At 43.7% G+C, this 18,107-nt stretch overlaps 1 protein-coding gene across 1 annotated transcript in view; it reads left to right on the top strand.

The window, feature by feature from the left end:
• The window catches only part of LOC126161363 (uncharacterized), a 249,699-nt gene that overhangs the window by 208,490 nt on the left and 23,102 nt on the right, over nucleotides 1–18,107 (top strand). The window lies entirely within an intron of this gene.

Consider the following 18,107-nt stretch of genomic DNA (forward strand, 5'->3'; position numbering starts at 1 on the left):
TCTTCAATCACTGAAAGTAGGCTTCATAAGAGAGTCTGCGTCTAGCTTCATGTATCCGCCAGTTTAGTCTTTTCAACGTTTCTACAACACTCTGCCGTGGGTCAAACAAACGTGTTACCATAGGACCGTCCCTTCACATACGTCCTATCTGGGACTGTTATCACTCACTCGGGCAAAGTTCTAGGATGTATAGAGTGATTGCTGTATCCTGCTTTTCCCTAGTATCCTAGGAATCAAACGAAGTCTTCCCTGGCTTTATCTACGCCTGAGACTATGTGTACTTTCCATTTAATATCCGTACAATTTGTTACACCCAAGTATTTTGAGATCATCCTATTCTTTTTTAGATGCAATCGAAGTACATAACTGGTATAACTTCAGTTAAAATATCTCCTATCTACAAAGAATTTTGTTCCATGTACGAATATTAACGCGATCTCACTGCTTTTTGTGAAATATTTGAAGACAGAAAGGACTTCCATATCACAACGGTAAATATAGCGGTTCTTGACCAAGGTTTACGTAATGGGTACATGACTGCGACCAACGTACCTAAATCTGTTAACACAGCCGGAAAGCACACTGCATGATCGCTATGGAAGTGTAAACGTCATTTCGTATAGCCTCACAACTACGTGCAAAAAGCACTAATCATAAAAAAAAACACTCAACATATTCAGCATCAGCACATGTCCCGAAGTTCTAAGATCTTCAGACCTATCTTACGTTCGCCGTAATATACCCACAAAGAAAATTATGTAATTTTCTAATAGCAGCTTATCAAAATTATGATTTCGCCGAAGAAAGAAGGCATTCAGTTAAGAGTGCTCGAGTTCACGACAACTTAGGCAAAGAATAAATGGTCACATCGTAACCAACCAAGGAATCGTAATAAACTGTAAATGTCTTCGGGATGGAAAACAATTGAAGAGAAATTTTTAAATAATTACTGATTAATATTCTAGAAAATCAGCAATTTAATCAGCAATGAAATTAAAGACATCCTCCATCGGACCACATAGCTCACAATTACCATAAAACAAATTAGAACAAAAGAGCCTCTTATAATTTCTGATCCCAGCAGTAACACTAAATAATAGTATTAAATAGTAATGTTGGCCATGGCCTATATTCACGGATGAGTTAGTGAAAAACCGATGTTATTCTTTGAACATGGAACTAAGTCAAGGCTTTGAAGAACGGATTTAACCTTGATCACAATGAAAGCACATCTATAAACCTGGAAAATAAGCAGACTATTAGGCTAAAGTGCGCGAGCATGTAACATTTTCATCACAAACCCTTGTAGGCTGAAGCATAGAAACGCAATCGAAATTAAACGTTAGAGAAACTCGCGGAATCTGAACCAAGGAAAGTGCAGGTAACGCCCACGCGATGTGATTACCCCAGCGCGGAAACGCAAGTATTCTTTGTTCCTCAGTCCAAATCGCTACCGCACTTAAAAGAGAATTGATCGGTCTGAAAACGTCTACAGTATATAGCGTATACATGAGGTTTTGCTATGCAGCCAAAGATTGTGGCATTCCAAGCAGACTACGCCAGTGTATAGAGTGTCTTCACAGCTTACCAGCGACTCGTAACTCATGTAAAGACAAATGACATTGAAGACGTTTTCCAATGAACGACCTTCATTTTGTTTGACTTGATTGATTCCAGTTGTTGCTAACTGGTTCTGTAGTCATCAGGTGTTCGTTTCGTTGTGTGTAGAGATTGACACTTCTGAACATTTAAGCCACGTTGCCATTATTTGGACCACATTGAAGTCTTAGCTAGATCTGACTGAATATTGGTGCAGTTTTTTCCACAGAAACATTCACGTATGTACGCTCAAAAGTAAAAAAAAATGGTCCACTGTAAAAACGGCAGAAAAATCGGATCATTTGACAATATCAGCATAATCACAGGGCCAGGAAAACAGGGCCAGACGAAGGGAGAGACGAAGCGAGTCATTGACTCAGTAAAATACGAGATATTCGACGCTCACAATGTTTTCACCTATGCCCCACGTGCTAAGGATTGCATACTTTACGACACAGATTATGGACCTTCCTAAATGTTCGAATCGCTGTGGCAAAGCCTGGATGCTAAATAATATGCGGCACAGGTGTTATAAAACGCCTAAGAATGTATTTATGTTCACTATCTACTGTACAGGCTAACTAAGAATGGAAAACCAATTTTACCAAAAAGTTTATTATTTTCTAAACTTTCGCAACTTGAAATCATAACTTCACACGTTTTGTAACGAAGATTAAAGCCACAAAATTACCTTGTACGAGCATATGGAGTCATTTGTTCAAAGAGACTATTCTCATACCAAGTCTCTGTATGTCTATCTTTTTAGAAATGGTTGTGGGAATCGGCTGTTCGATAAAGGATCTCAAATTAAATACCTTTCAGCCGTCAATTTTCAACCTTATTTTACTTGTCAAACAGTTTCAGCCTTTTATTACGCCACCTCGGGGCCCCTGATCGACGTGGAGGAAGAATCTACCCCGGATGAGGTCAAAACGGGGGGCAACAATACTGGTATTAGTAGACATTTGCTACAGTGATCTCTTGAACCATCACTAGTCGGCAAGTGATGGTTGAAGAGATGACTGTAGCACATACAGGGTGTTTCAAAAATGACCGGTATATTTGAAACGGCAATAAAAACTAAACGAGCAGCGATAGAAATACACCGTTTGTTGCAATATGCTTGGGACAACAGTACATTTTCAGGCAGACAAACTTTCGAAATTACAGTAGTTACAATTTGCAACAACAGATGGCGCTGCGGTCTGGGAAACTCTACGATATTTTCCACATATCCACCATGCGTAGCAATAATATGGCGTAGTCTCTGAATGAAATTACCCGAAACCTTTGACAACGTGTCTGGCGGAATGGCTTCACATGCAGATGAGATGTACTGCTTCAGCTGTTCAATTGTTTCTGGATTCTGGCGGTACACCTGGTCTTTCAAGTGTCCCCACAGAAAGAAGTCACAGGGGTTCATGTCTGGCGAATAGGGAGGCCAATCCACGCCGCCTCTTGTATGTTTCGGATAGCCCAAAGCAATCACACGATCATCGAAATATTCATTCAGGAAATTAAAGACGTCGGCCGTGCGATGTGGCCGGGCACCATCTTGCATAAACCACGAGGTGTTCGCAGTGTCGTCTAAGGCAGTTTGTACCGCCACAAATTCACGAAGAATGTCCAGATAGCGTGATGCGGTAATCGTTTCGGATCTGAAAAATGGGCCAATGATTCCTTTGGAAGAAATGGCGGCCCAGACCAATACTTTTTGAGGATGCAGGGACGATGGGACTGCAACATGGGGCTTTTCGGTTCCCCCTATGCGCCAGTTCTGTTTATTGACGAAGCCGTCCAGGTAAAAATAAGCTTCGTCAGTAAACCAAATGCTGCCCACATGCATATCGCCGTCATCAATCCTGTGCACTATATCGTTAGCGAATGTCTCTCGTGCAGCAATGGTAGCGGCGCTGAGGGTTTGCCCCGTTTGAATTTTGTATGGATAGAGGTGTAAACTCTGGCGCATGAGACGATACGTGGACGTTGGCGTCATTTGGACCGCAGCTGCAACACGGCGAACGGAAACCCGAGGCCGCTGTTGGGTCACCTGCTGCACTAGCTGCGCATTGCCCTCTGTGGTTGCCGTTCGCGGTCGCCCTACCTTTCCAGCACGTTCATCCGTCACGTTCCCAGTCCGTTGAAATTTTTCAAACAGATCCTTTATTGTATCGCTTTTCGGTCCTTTGGTTACATTAAACCTCCGTTGAAAACTTCGTCTTGTTTCAACAACACTGTGTTCTAGGCGGTGGAATTCCAACGCCAGAAAAATCCTCTGTTCTAAGGAATAAACCATGTTGTCTACAGCACACTTGCACGTTGTGAACAGCACACGCTTACAGCAGAAATACGACGTACAGAATGGCACACCCACAGACTGCATTGTCTTCTATATCTTTCACATCACTTGCAGCGCCATCTGTTGCTGAAAATTGTAACTATTGTAATTTCGAAAGTTTGTCTGCCTGAAAATGTACTGTTGTCCCAAGCATATTGCAACAAACGGTGTATTTCTATCACTGCTCGTAAATTTTTTAATGCCGTTTCAAATATACCGGTCATTTTTGAAACACCCTGTATATACTAATACCAGTATTGCTGGCCCCTGTTTTGAACACAATCAAGGTAGATTCTTCCTTCACGTCGGTCAGGGGCCTGAAGGTGGCGTAATAAAACGCTAAAACTGTTTTCCATTTAAAATAAGGTTGAAAATTGACTGCTGAAAGGTATTTAATTTGAGATCCTCTGTTCTCACACCTGTTGCTCGTGGCGTAGGGGATAGAAGAATGTAATGGTAAACTGAAGGTGCAGAGCTGAAAGTTACATGCTCTCATCTTCTTTATCATTTGTGCTAATTCGCAAGAATGGCAAAAATGTGTAGGAAGATTATGAAATCGAGAAGTGAAATAGCTGTCTTTACTGCATATTGGCTTCGCTATAATTCAGATACGTACTTTTCTTCACGTAGATAAAGTCGCGAAAGATGTGGTATCTTGCGACAGAGAAAATATCCGACCACAAAAGCAACATTAGGAGAGCTATTCTTAAAAGATAGAACGGAACATAAAAGCATTACCAACTCCGTGTAATAAATGTTATAAATTAGTAAACCTACTCGTAATACTTACTATCCCTAACTGTTTAAAGCATTGGTTACAATTTCCTAACAAACTTACGAGGGAACACTTCGAACAAGAGCGAACGAGTAACGATGTGTAAATGTTGGTGCGAGATTAGGACATTGCAAATGTGAAATTCAGGCGCATTAATAACCAATGTAACGGCCAGAATCTTGAATGTAAGCATACCTACGTGCAGGCATTGCGTTGTACACCTGCCGGAAGTCAGTTTGTGCGATGGAGTTCCATGCCTGTTGCACTTCGTCAGTCAATACAGTTACGGTCAACGCTATTTGTGGATTACGCTTGACTTGTCGTCCGATGATGTCCCGTACATGTTCGACTGGAGACAGATCTGTTGATCGAGTAGGGCAAGGCAACATGTCGACGCTCTGTAGAGTCTGTTGGGTTACAGCAGCCGTATGTGGGTGAACGTTATCCTGTTGGAAAATCCCCTGGAATGTTGTTCATTAATGACAGCACAACAGGTCTAATCACCAGGCCAACGTACAAAACTGCAGTCAGGGTGCGTGGGATAACCACGAGAGTGCTCCTGCTATCACACGGAATTGCAGCCCAGAAAGTAACTTCAGCTGTAGGTCTGTTGTGTCTAGAACGCAGGTAGGTTGGTTGCAGGCACTCAGCTGGCCTCCTCCTAACCAACACACGACCATCACTGGCGCTGAGGTAGAACCGCTTTCAGCAGCAAACACAACGGACTTACTTCCTGCCCTAGAATCAGTTTTCGCTTGACACCACTGAAGTCGCAGATGACGGTCGTTTGGGATCAGTGGAATGCACGCTACAAGGCTTCGGCTCGGATCTGTCCTTGAAGTAACCACTTGGTAACAGATCGTTGTGTCACTGTCATGCCATCTGCAGCTCAAATTGCTGCTGCAGATGCAGTACGGCGCGCCAGAGCCATACGTCGTCCCTTTTCCTTGTGCCACGCGGTCGTACGGAGTCCGATCTTCTTGTGACCGTTCATTCCCGTGACAACTGCCAACAATCATGTACAATAGTTATATTCGTGCCAAGTCTTTCTGCCGCATTGCAGAAGACACACCCAGCTTCTCGTAGCCCTATTACAGACCTCGTTCAAACTCTATGAGGTGTTGATAAGGGCTTCTCTGTCGCCTTAAAGGCATTCTTGACTAACTTCACCTCACCACGTCCAGTCTCAAAGGATACATACGCTCACGACTATTGCAGCCTGTATGTAAAGGAAACCTGATTTGCATCCTCATAGCTGCGTTACTGGCGCCACTCTTATGCGACTGGCGCGATATTTGAATAGATATCGTCTTTCAGATGTAGATACGGGCATACTTGCTTTCTTTTATCTTCTTGTAGCGATTTTTTCCACCTGTGTAGATAAAACAAATGTATACAGCAGTGGATAATATTACTCATGCCCTGGGATCAGCTCGAACCGTTCACTTCTACTTAATTGTAATATGCACGTGGTGCTAATTCTAGATGGGTAACTGAGGTGTCGCCAAAGGTGTTCACGACTTATGTGAGACATAGGATGTTGATCCGATCTTGATGTACCTCTCCTGTCGCGCTGACCATATCGAGGGCGTTTAAAGAAATTTTCTTCGACCACACGGTCTGTCCTTCAACGTAAGCCTAGCTGCGCAGGATTCGGCAAACATCTGCAGTATGCAGATGAATTGTCTTACCATCCACACCTGTCACACATTTGTCACATTCATGAGTTTTTAGGTATCCTGCATTCAGACGACCACTATTAACGGCAGCAACACGTATTTTAAGCTATACTGACCTCAGGGGTGCCTATGGGAATAGAAGTTGTCTTTGCATTGGGAACTGTGGATTGAATATTGATCCGTGTGATGGATGGGACATCGCAAAGTCGAAAGTCTGTCCCCAGACAGGATTCCGGAGTCAGTAAATGCATGGTATTCAGGACAAACCAACAACAGCCTGACATGCATTACATATATGTCTGCTGTAGCTGTTTCCGATACACCTGTTCTTTTTCTGTTGCTTAAGAATTCAACGTTGGACACATGCGTGTTACGACTGTTCAACCTTGGACAAAATTTGAACTAGCGACCTCCGCCTTTCCGCCTTAGCTCCGACTGCAACAGGAGGTCGGTCAGACCGACTTTTCGCCTTATTACTTAAAACTGAACAAGAACAGTCACAACTTCAAGGAACTTCTTTTTTAAGAAGTTACCTGTTTCGGTCTGTTTTAGACCATCTCAGACCTACCACCATGATGTTATACGGTGGCGGTGAACGGAGCGGGCGCTACGACTCCACGGACATTAGCTACCGGACCGAAACCGGTAACACCATTTAAAAAGAAAAAAAAAAGGAAGTTTCTTGCGGTTGTGACTGGTCATCTTCATTTTTAAGCAATAAAAAAACCGCTGTTCTCATAAGAGCGGCAAGCAGTTGTAACATCTCGGGCAGTCCTTTGCAGTGGCTCATCAGGAGTTTTCAGTTCGAGACAGAGTCGTCGTTCTGACTGAAGAAGGCAAGTTTTCGAATAGTGATGCTGGCAGGAGGTATGGCGTGGCGCCTACTACCGGGAAGAGATGGTGGAAGACTTAAGTTAAAAGAGGCACTACCAGCGGAATTCCTGACTCAGACAGGAAGACACTGGCCACAGCAGGAAGACACTGAGCCGACTGCTTCCCTTCCTAAATGTGAGCCAGTTGCGGTGAGAGGGCAACTTAAAAGTGACACAGTTCGCCGAAGACTGAGGGAAACAGGGCTGCACGTACGAAGATCCGCTATACAACAGGAACTCATCGTGGAAAATGAGTTGTACTGGCTGGCATTCGCAGAGCTCCATCTGAATGTGGCGTGGTAAATCGTAATTTTCACAGACGGGACGGCGTTTTCCACGAGCAACGATGGCCCAAGAGTAGTTTACTGGATTCGAGGGACAAGACATCGCGAAGAATATGTAGCAACGACAGGAAGTGGCCAGCTATCGTTTTCCTGCGGGTGTTGAATTTCTGAGCGAGGAGCAGTAATGTTCCTTAGGATTAAGGGAACCCTTGATAGTACGCAATATGCCCAAATAGTGAAGAACGTGATGCTGCCTTCAGTGAGAATGCTGTATGGTAAAGGAGTGTTCACGCTACAGGAAGACCATTCACCTGTGCGTAAGTCCGCATTAGTTCAGCAGCATCTGCCCAACATGGACATTAACATCATGGACTGGCCGCCACGAGCTGCTGATATGTACCCAAATGAAAATATGAGGGCGGATGTAGCACGATCACTGTTAGAGAACTGACCACGAAATCAATTGGCTACAGCTGACACCCAATGGGACTGCTTTCATGAAGCCTCTTCTAGCCGTTACGTCCAACGCCTCATAAATTCCATACCATAACGTATGATTGCAGTCAGAAATAATGGATGATTCTGGACAAAATATTAGAGTACTAAAAGCAATTTATTTTCTTTATTGTTCTTCTGCTCAAATTTCTATCAGCGAGAGTCAGTGGAAGATCATTTGGCGACGGAAAAATATCGAATACGAAATGAGAAACTATGAGTTAGTTTTCCTTTACGTTTTAACTGAAAAAAATTTCTTTTAATTTTACGTTTTGAAGACTACTTTATCTTTATTTGCTCTCGCCTACATACGTAAAACCAACAAATCAAGAGGGAATTTTTGAAGCTGATTATCGTTATTTTAAATTCATCTCTCTCTTTCTCCCAAAAATATAAAAAACATTTCGTCTAATATTTGTTGTTGCTCTGGTCCTCAGTCCTGAGACTGGTTTGATGCAGTTCTCCATGCCACTCTACCCTGCGCAAGCTTCTTCATCTCCCAGTACGTGCTGCAGCCTACATCCCTCTCAATCTGCTTACAAGGGAACCTCCCCATCGCACCCCCCTCACATTTAGTTATAAGTTGGCACAGTGGATAGGCCTTGAAAAACTGAACACAGATCAATCGAGAAAACAGGAAGAAGTTGTGTGGAACTATGAAAACAATTAATAAAATATACAAACTGAGTAGTCCATGCGAACATAGGCAACATCAAGGAGAATGTGAGCCCAGGAGCGTCGTGGTCCCGTGGTTACCGTGAGCAGCTGCAGAACGAGAGGTCCTTGGTTCAAGTCCTCCCTCGACTGTAAATTTTTCTTTCTTTACTTTCGCAAAGTTATGATCTGTCGGTTCGTTCATTGACGTCTCTGTTCACTGTAATAAGTTTAGCGTCTGTGTTTTGCGACCGCACCGCAAAACCGTGCTATTAGTAGACGAAAGGACGTGGGAACAGAAAACATTTGATCGCAAGGTCAGGTCAACCGATTCCTCCACAGGAAAACACGTCTGATATATTCTATACGACACTGGTGACGGAATATGTTGTCGGCCCACCTAACTTGTACACTTAGCGAATGGGTAAAGAGATTCTTCGACCTTGCCCGGTTTAGGTTTTCTTGTGGATGTGATAATCACTCCCAAAAAAGTGATGAAAACATAAGAGTTTGTCACATAAATTGAAAATAAAAAATTAAACTTTTCACTCGAGGAAAGACTTGAACCTAGGACCTCTCGTTCCGTAGCTGCTCTCGCTAACCACGTGACCACGGCGCTCCTTGACTCCCATTGTCCTTGATGTTGCTTATCTTCGGATGGACTACTCAGTTTGTATATTTTACTAATTTTTTTCATAGTTCCACACAACTTCTTCCTGTTTTTTCGATTGATCTGTGTTCAGTTTTTCGAGGTCTATCCACTGTGCCAACTTATAACTAACTCTGAGGGGGGTGCGACGGGGAGGTTCCCTTGTAACTGTATTCATCTCTTGGTCTCCCTCTACGATTTTTACCCTCCACACTGCTCTCCAATACTAAATTGGTGATCCCTTAATGCCTCAGAACATGTCCTACCAACCGATCCCTTCTTCTAGTCAAGTTGTGCCACAAACTCCTCTTCTTCCCAATCCTATTCATTACCTCCTCATTAGTTATGTGATCTACCCATCTAATCTTCAGCATGCACATTTCGAAATATTCTATTCTTCTCCAAACTAGTTATCGTCCATGTTTCACTTCCATACATGGCTACACTCCATACATATACTTTCAGAAACGACTTCCTGACACTTAAATCTATACTCGATGTTAACAAATTTCTCTTCTTCGGAAACGCTTTCCTTGCCATTGTCAGTCTACATTTTATATCCTCTCTACTTCGACCATCATCAGTTATTTTGCACCCCAAATAGCAAAACTCCTTTACTACTTTAAGTGTCTCATTGCCTAATCTAACTCCCTCAGCATCACCCGACTTAATTCGACTACATTCCAATATCCTCGTTTTGCTTTTGTTGATGTTCATCTTATATCCTCCTTTCAAGACACTGTCCATTCCGTTCAACTGCTCTTCCAAGTCCTTTGCTGTCTCTGACAGAATTACAATGTCATCGGCGAACCTCAAAGTTTTTATTTCTTCTTCATGGATTTTAATACCTACTCCGAATTTTTCTATTGTTTCCTTTACTGCTTGCTCAATATACTGATTTATTATTTATTCACTATTAATTTCCCCGCCCCCCCCCCTCATCTCTCTCTCTCTCTCTCTCTCTCTCTCTCTCTGTTAAAGAGAAATTAAAAGAAAGAGAGATTGGAGGGGAAATTAAAAGAAAGAGAGATTGGAGCTAAAATTAAAAGTGAATAAATGTTAGACGAAATGTTTACGTATTTTTGGGAGGAAGAGAGAGATGACTTTAAAGTAATGATAAATAGGCTTAAAAATACCCTCCTTTTTACGTGTGTAGGCGACAGCAAATAAGGATGATGTAGTATTCAAAACGTAAAATTAAAAAAAAATTTGTTTCAGTTAAAAGGGTAATATAAAGGAAAACGAACTCATATTTACTTATCTCGTACTGAGCGAGGTGACACAGTGGTTAGCACACTAGACTCGCAATCGGGAGGACGACTGTTCAGACCCGTGCCCGGCCAGTCTAATTTAGGTTTCCTTGATTTTCCTAAATCGTTTCGGGCAAATGCCGGGATGGTTCCTTTGAAAGGGCACGGCTGGCTTCCTTCCCCATCCTTCCCTAATCCGATGGGACCGATTACCTCGCTGTTTGGTCCCCTCCTCCAGATTAACCAACCAATCTTATCTCGTGCCCAACATTTTTCCGTGGCCAAGTGATCTTCCACTGGCTCTCGTTGACAGAAAATTGAGTGGGAGAACAATAAAGAAAATAAATTGATTTCAGTGCTCTAATATTTTTTCCACAACTATCCATTATTTCTGACTACAATCATGCGTCACGGTATGGAATTTATGAGGCAGTCTTGCTTCCCTCAGTCTTCGGCGAACTTTGTCACATTTAGTTGGTCTCTCACCGCAACTGCTTTCTCCCTCAATGAAAATTTGTTAACGAGTTGTTCAGAAACTTTTTTGGATTTTAACAGGTAACTGATATCTGTACTGTAAAGTTTCTAGATGTCAGTAGATAGCGTCATTAGCAGACGTGTGCCCGAGTCTGATATCTTGAAAATATATACATATAAGTAAAGGGAAAATGTTTGTCTGACCGACCTTCTGTGGCACATGGAACAAAGGCGCAAAGAAGGAGGTCTCTAGATCGAGTATGGAACAAGGATGAACTACTGTTACACGCCTGTGCCCTGCGTTTAATTCTTAAGCAAAAGGAAAAAGAATCTGGCGTAACGGAAACAGCCACGGAAGGCGTACTGGTAAATGTAATGTATGTCACGCTGTTGTTGGGTAGTCTTAAATACCATGCATTTATTGGGTTCAGAGATAGTCTATGGACAGATTTCTGACATTCCGAGGTTCCACACGGTCGGTACTTAATCCACAGTTCTAAATACACAGGTAACTGTCATTGCCATTATCACCTTTGAGATGAATTCGTATAGCTTTGACAGTACATGTCACTGACGTTTAATAGTCGTCGTGTAAATGTAGAATACCTAAAAATTCGGTTCTAGGCGCTTCAGTCCGGAACCGCACTGCTGCTACGGTCGCAGGTTCTAATACTGCCTCGGGCATGGATGTGTGTGGTGTCCTTAGGTTAGTTGGGTTTAAGTAGTTCTAAGTCTAGGAGACTGATGACCTCAGATGTTAAGTCCCATAATGCTTAGAGCCATTTGAACCATTTGCACCTAAATGCAAATGCATATGCCAGATATGTGACACGTGTTCATGGTAATTCAATTCATTTGCATACTGCAGATGTTTGCTGGACCCCGTGCAGCTGTAGCTAGGGTTACCTTATAGGACAGGCAGTAATGTGGAATAAATTTCTTTAAACGCCTTCGACATCATCAGCACGAATCAACATCAGATCAATATGCTATTTCTTACGTAAGTCACAAACATCTTTCACAACATCCATCCACAATCAGCACCACGGTTCGAGTTGACCCCAGGGCATAAGTAATGACGTCCAGTGGTGTTTTCTTTTGTTTATCCACGTTTCTTTGTTACGTTTGTTACTGGCAATTAGCTTTCCGCTATTGTTCAGAGTCTTCCCACGACTTCCACTGCGCCGTATCCCGTACTGCTGTTGCCACGACAGGCCATCACAAGGCTGCAGCTCACTCCGCCATCATCTCCCTCGTCTCCCCCCTGTCGATGTTCGTTTTTGAGGCAGTTAATCTGTTGAAACTTTGCCGACCGCGGTGGCCACGCGGTTTAGGCGCTGCAGTCCGGAACCGCGTGACTGCTACGGTCGCAGGTTCGAATCCTGCCTCGGGCATGGATGTGTGTGATGTCTTTAGGTTAGTTAGATTTAAGTAGTTCTAAGTTCTAGGGGACTGATGACCTCAGATGTTAAGTCCCATAGTGCTCAGAGCCATTTGAACCATTTTTTCTGTTGAAACTTCCTGGCAGATTAAAACTGTGCGCCAGATCGAGACTCGAACTCGGGACCTTTGCCTTTCGCGGACAAGTGCTCTACCATCTGAGCTACCCAAGCACGACTCACGACCCGTCCTCAAGGCTTCAATTCTGCCACTACTTCGTCTCCTACCTTTAAAATTTCACAGTTCATAGTCTTGGTCGCAACGTAAACAATCGTTAAAACTTGTGGAGTAGGTGAATACAGAGTGAGCGTCGGATATCTCGCTTACTGAGTCAATGACTCGCTTCGGCTCTCTGACGCCACGGCCTGGCCCAGTTTTTATACTGTTATTGCCAAATGGTCGGATTTTTCTACCATTTTCTCCCCAGTAGCCCTTTTTCCTTTCTTTTCCTTTTTTTTTTTTTTTTGTTGAGTGTACAGAAAAGGACCGCAGTTGGTGGAATTATATTGGATTTCTTATGATATATTTATGCATACAAACGTTACTGAAACTCCCAGGACAAGCCTCCACACGGTGAGCCATGTATCATATGAGAAGATGAGTAATTATGATGTTCTAGGCACTTCAGTCTGGAACCACGCGACCGCTACGGTAGCAGATCCGTGTCCTGCCTGTGGCATGGATGTGTGTGATGTCCTTAGGTTAGTTAGGTTTAAGTAGTTCTAGGGGATTGATGACCTCAGAGCCATTTGAACCATTTGTTGTCCCCCTCCCCCCCCCCCCCTACACCAATGGTCCTTCTTCCCCAGATAAAGTATTCCTATCTCAAGCACCAATTTCACAGGATTGATTTTCTTCCATCTATCCACTTTGCATTACCTCTATTTCTTTTATGTTAACTTTGTTGCAGGGGTCTGGCGGTAAAGGTGAAATCAATAAAGAGCCGAGTTCGACTTTCCGACATTGGGTTATTATAAATGGGATGGAGAAGGATGGGGAAAAGAGTCGGGCTTGCTGTCCATTGCTCCATCATGGTCGTGTATATTAGACAAACCAGGCAGCTGCATTGGTTACTTGTCTCAATGGAATCTCTTAGTGCCCTACAGGCTATTCCGTGAATGCACCCAACAGATAAGATGTTTGAGATGGTCAAAGACGTTACAGAACTCCTATAAAAGCAGAAAAAACCGGTGGACTTCTGCTGGTTACTTGGTTACATTGGAATCGAGGGGAATTAAGAAGCTCACCGAGCATCAAAAGCAGCATGCCAGAAAAACGTCATACTTCACCATAACGTCCCCCCTCAGTCAATTGTGTCATGGTTCACAAAGATGGTGATGGCTGAGTGGAAAAGACATTGGCTGGGAGAGCGCGTCTCTACTCACTTTCATATTGGACACTGCGTAATGGAATGTGCTTATCTCTTGTGACATGAAGATCCGCCAAAATGCACTGTTTGTGGTGTAACAGTCACAGTGCATCACGTTTTAACGTGGTGTGTTGCCTTAAAGCGGCAATGGAGCTTTTTATCTGACATCCAAAAGAGCATGATCATTGACTTTCAGGCCAAGTGTGGAAGCATTTTCGAAACGGCTAAGTCTGCAAAACGTCCGCTTGCTGCCGTGGTTAAAGTATGCCGTGGATGGCAAAATGAAACTATCCAAAACCATCGACGAGGCATTTGTGGTACACTGCGACCCATAGATGACAGAGGTGAATGACGGCTGCAGAGATGTAGATGTACGAACACACGTGCAACTGTAGAGCAACTGACCGCCCAGATGAATCAAGGCCCTACCAACAATTTCTCCTTAATGACCGTTCAGCGAACGTTGCTGAATATTGGCTTCCGCAGGATGTGCTGGATCATGCATCCATGCTAACTGCTGTCCATCAGCGATGAAGGCTGGAATTTGCACGCCAGTGCCAAAAAAATGGACGTCCACTGAGAGGCGATAGGTAGCCCTTTCAGATGAATCACATCGTATGCTCCATCGGCTTGAAATACCCGAAAGGAAACACCTGGCAACACCCGTTCGAAGGGTCCAGGCTGGAGGAGGAAACGTTGTGGTCTCGTGAATGTTTTCGTGACATTCCTTGGGTGATCTCGTTATTCTGGAAGACACGATGGATCAACGCAAGTATACATCTATCCGTGGGGACAATGTCCATCCCTACGCCCAGTTTGTTTTTCCTCGCCCTGATGTCATCTATCAGCAGGACAATACGTGTCACGCAGCTCGCAGTGTACGTGCATGGTTTGACGAGCACCAGGATGAGTTTACCGTACTCCCATGACCACCAAACTCCATGGACTTAAATCCACCTGTGGGACCACCATTATTTGGCTATTCGCGTCATGTATTCTCAGGCGAAAAACCTAGTGTCGGAATAACTCCACATCCCTGTCAATACTTTCCAGAACTTCATTGACTCTCTTCCGAAAGTCTGGCAGCGGTCCTCACTGCAGAGAGGTGGTTATTCAGGCTTTTTACATGTTATAACATTAATGTGACTGGACAGTGCATACGCTGAGAAGAGGGCCTTTGAGTTTTAGGACATAACGAGACAAGGGCGTGAAAACTGTTTAAATTTTCTATAGTATCAGGAATCCTACTCAATTTGATTGGAAGAGGTTTCCATGTGTTTCTGTTATGTTATCAACCAGCCCTCTTATCAGTACTAATGATGTATGACAGCAGTATCAACCGATATACCAGTGATGTGTGTTATGTCTGAGTTGCAGATATGTAGACTATAATTTTCATTTTAGGAAGAGCGACTACTCGTACAGCCAACTCTGCAACAGAATCGTGGCAGATGACCTCATTGTTAGGCACACAACAATTTTAAGTTTGTCCCCCTCCCTCTCTCCCCTTCACCCCCCCCTCTCTCTCTCTTCCTTTCTCTCTCTCTCTTCCTTTCTCTCTCTCTCTCCCTCTCCCTCTCCCTCTCCCTCTCCCTCTCCCTCTCCATTTCGCCGTCCTGGTTACTAGTGGAGAATCCATACTTCGGTTTGTGATTGCCAGGAAGATCCTCGAGAGCCTTCACCGGCTTGATGGTTGGTGGTTGTGCGATGGATATCGCTCGTCTTGGATGAGTCTATTGAACTCCACTTCCGATGGACTCTCCCTTCTTCCTCATCTGCATCTACAGGGTGTTTCAAAAATGACCGGTATATTTGAAACGGCTATAAAAACTAAACGAGCAGCGATAGAAATACACCGTTTGTTGCAATATGCTTGGGACAACAGTACATTTTCAGGCAGACAAACTTTCGAAATTACAGTAGTTACAATTTTCAACAACAGATGGCGCTGCGGTCTGGGAAACTCTATAGTACGATATTTTCCACATATCCATCACGCGTAGCAATAATGTGGCGTAGTCTCTGAATGAAATTACCCGAAACCTATGACAACGTGTCTGGCGGAATGGCTTCACATGCAGATGAGATGTACTGCTTCAGCTGTTCAATTGTTTCTGGATTCTGGCGGTACACCTGGTCTTTCAAGTGTCCCCACAGAAAGAAGTCACAGGGGTTCATGTCTGGCGAATAGGGAGGCCAATCCACGCCGCCTCCTGTATGTTTCGGATAGCCCAAAGCAATCACACGATCATCGAAATATTCATTCAGCAAATTAAAGACGTCGGCCGTGCGATGTGGCCGGGCACCATCTTGCATAAACCACGAGGTGTTCGCAGTGTCGTCTAAGGCAGTTTGTACCGCCACAAATTTACGAAGAATGTCCAGATAGCGTGATGCAGTAATCGTTTCGGATCTGAAAAATGGGCCAATGATTCCTTTGGAAGAAATTGCGGCGCAGACCAGTACTTTTTGAGGATGCAGGGACGATGGGACTGCAACATGGGGCTTTTGGGTTCCCCATATGCGCCAGTTCTGTTTATTGACGAAGCCGTCCAGGTAAAAATAAGCTTCGTCAGTAAACCAAATGCTGCCCACATGCATATCGCCGTCATCAATCCTGTGCACTATATCGTTAGCGAATGTCTCTCGTGCAGCAATGGTAGAGGCGCTGAGGGGTTGCCGCGTTTGAATTTTGTATAGATAGAGGTGTAAACTCTGGCGCATGAGACGATACGTGGACGTTGGCGTCATTTGGACCGCAGCTGCAACACGGCGAACGGAAACCCGAGGCCGCTGTTGGATCACCTGCTGCACTAGCTGCGCATTGCCCTCTGTGGTTGCCGTACGCGGTCGCCCTACCTTTCCAGCACGTTCATCCGTCACGTTCCCAGTCCGTTGAAATTTTTCAAACAGATCCTTCATTGTATCGCTTTTCGGTCCTTTGGTTACATTAAACCTCCGTTGAAAACTTCGTCTTGTTGCAACAACACTGTGTTCTAGGCGGTGGAATTCCAACACCAGAAAAATCCTCTGTTCTAAGGAATAAACCATGTTGTCTACAGCACACTTGCACGTTGTGAACAGCACACGCTTACAGCAGAAAGACGACGTACAGAATGGCGCACCCACAGATTGCGTTGTCTTCTATATCTTTCACATCACTTGCAGCGCCATCTGTTGTTGAAAATTGTAACTACTGTAATTTCGAAAGTTTGTCCGCCTGAAAATGTACTGTTGTCCCAAGCATATTGCAACAAACGGTGTATTTCTATCGCTGCTCGTTTAGTTTTTATTGCCGTTTCAAATATACCGGTCATTTTTGAAACACCCTGTATATGGATACTCTGCAAATCACATTCAAGTGCCTGGCAGAGGGTTCATCGAACCACGTTCACGATTCTCTATTATTCCAAACTCGTATAGCTCGCGGAAAGAATGAACACCTATATCTTTCCGTAAGAGCTCTGATTTCCCTTATTTTAGCGTAGTGATCGTTCCTCCCTATGTAGGTCGGTGTCAACAAAATGGTTTCGCATTTGGAGGAGAAAGTTGGTGATTGGAATTTCGTGATAAGATTACATCGCAACGAAAAATGCCTTTCCTTTCATGATTTCCATCCCAAATCATGTATCATTTCTGTGACACTCTCTCCCATATTTCCCGATAATACGAAACGTGCTGCCTTTCTTGAACTTTTTCGATGTACTCCGTCAGTCCAATCTGGTAAGGATACCACACCGTGTAGCAGTATTCTAAAAGAGGACGGACAAGCGTAATGTAGGCAGTCTCCTTAGTAGATCTGTTACATTTTCTAAGTGTCCTGCCAATAAAACGCAGTCTTTGGTTAGCCTTCCCCACAACATTTTCTGTGTGTTCCTTCTAATTTAAGTTGTTCGTAATTGTAATACCTAGGTATTTAGTTGAATATACGGCTTTTAGATTAGACTGATTTATCGTGTAACCGAAGTTTGAGTTCCTTTTAGCACTCAGGTGGATGACCTCACACTTTTCCGTATTTAGGGTAAACTGCCATTCAGATAGCTTTCCTAAATCGTTTTGCAGTTTGTTTTGATCTTCTGATGACTTTATTAGTCGATAAACGGCAGCGTCATTTGCAAACAACCGAAGACGGCTGCTCAGATTGTCTCCCAAATCGTTTATATAAATAAGGAACAGCAAAGGCCTATGACACTACGTTGGGGAACGCCTGAAATCACTTCTGTTTTGAC

The sequence above is a fragment of the Schistocerca cancellata genome, chromosome 2 (assembly GCF_023864275.1).
Source record: "Schistocerca cancellata isolate TAMUIC-IGC-003103 chromosome 2, iqSchCanc2.1, whole genome shotgun sequence".
NCBI classification, from domain to species: Eukaryota; Metazoa; Arthropoda; class Insecta; order Orthoptera; family Acrididae; genus Schistocerca; species Schistocerca cancellata.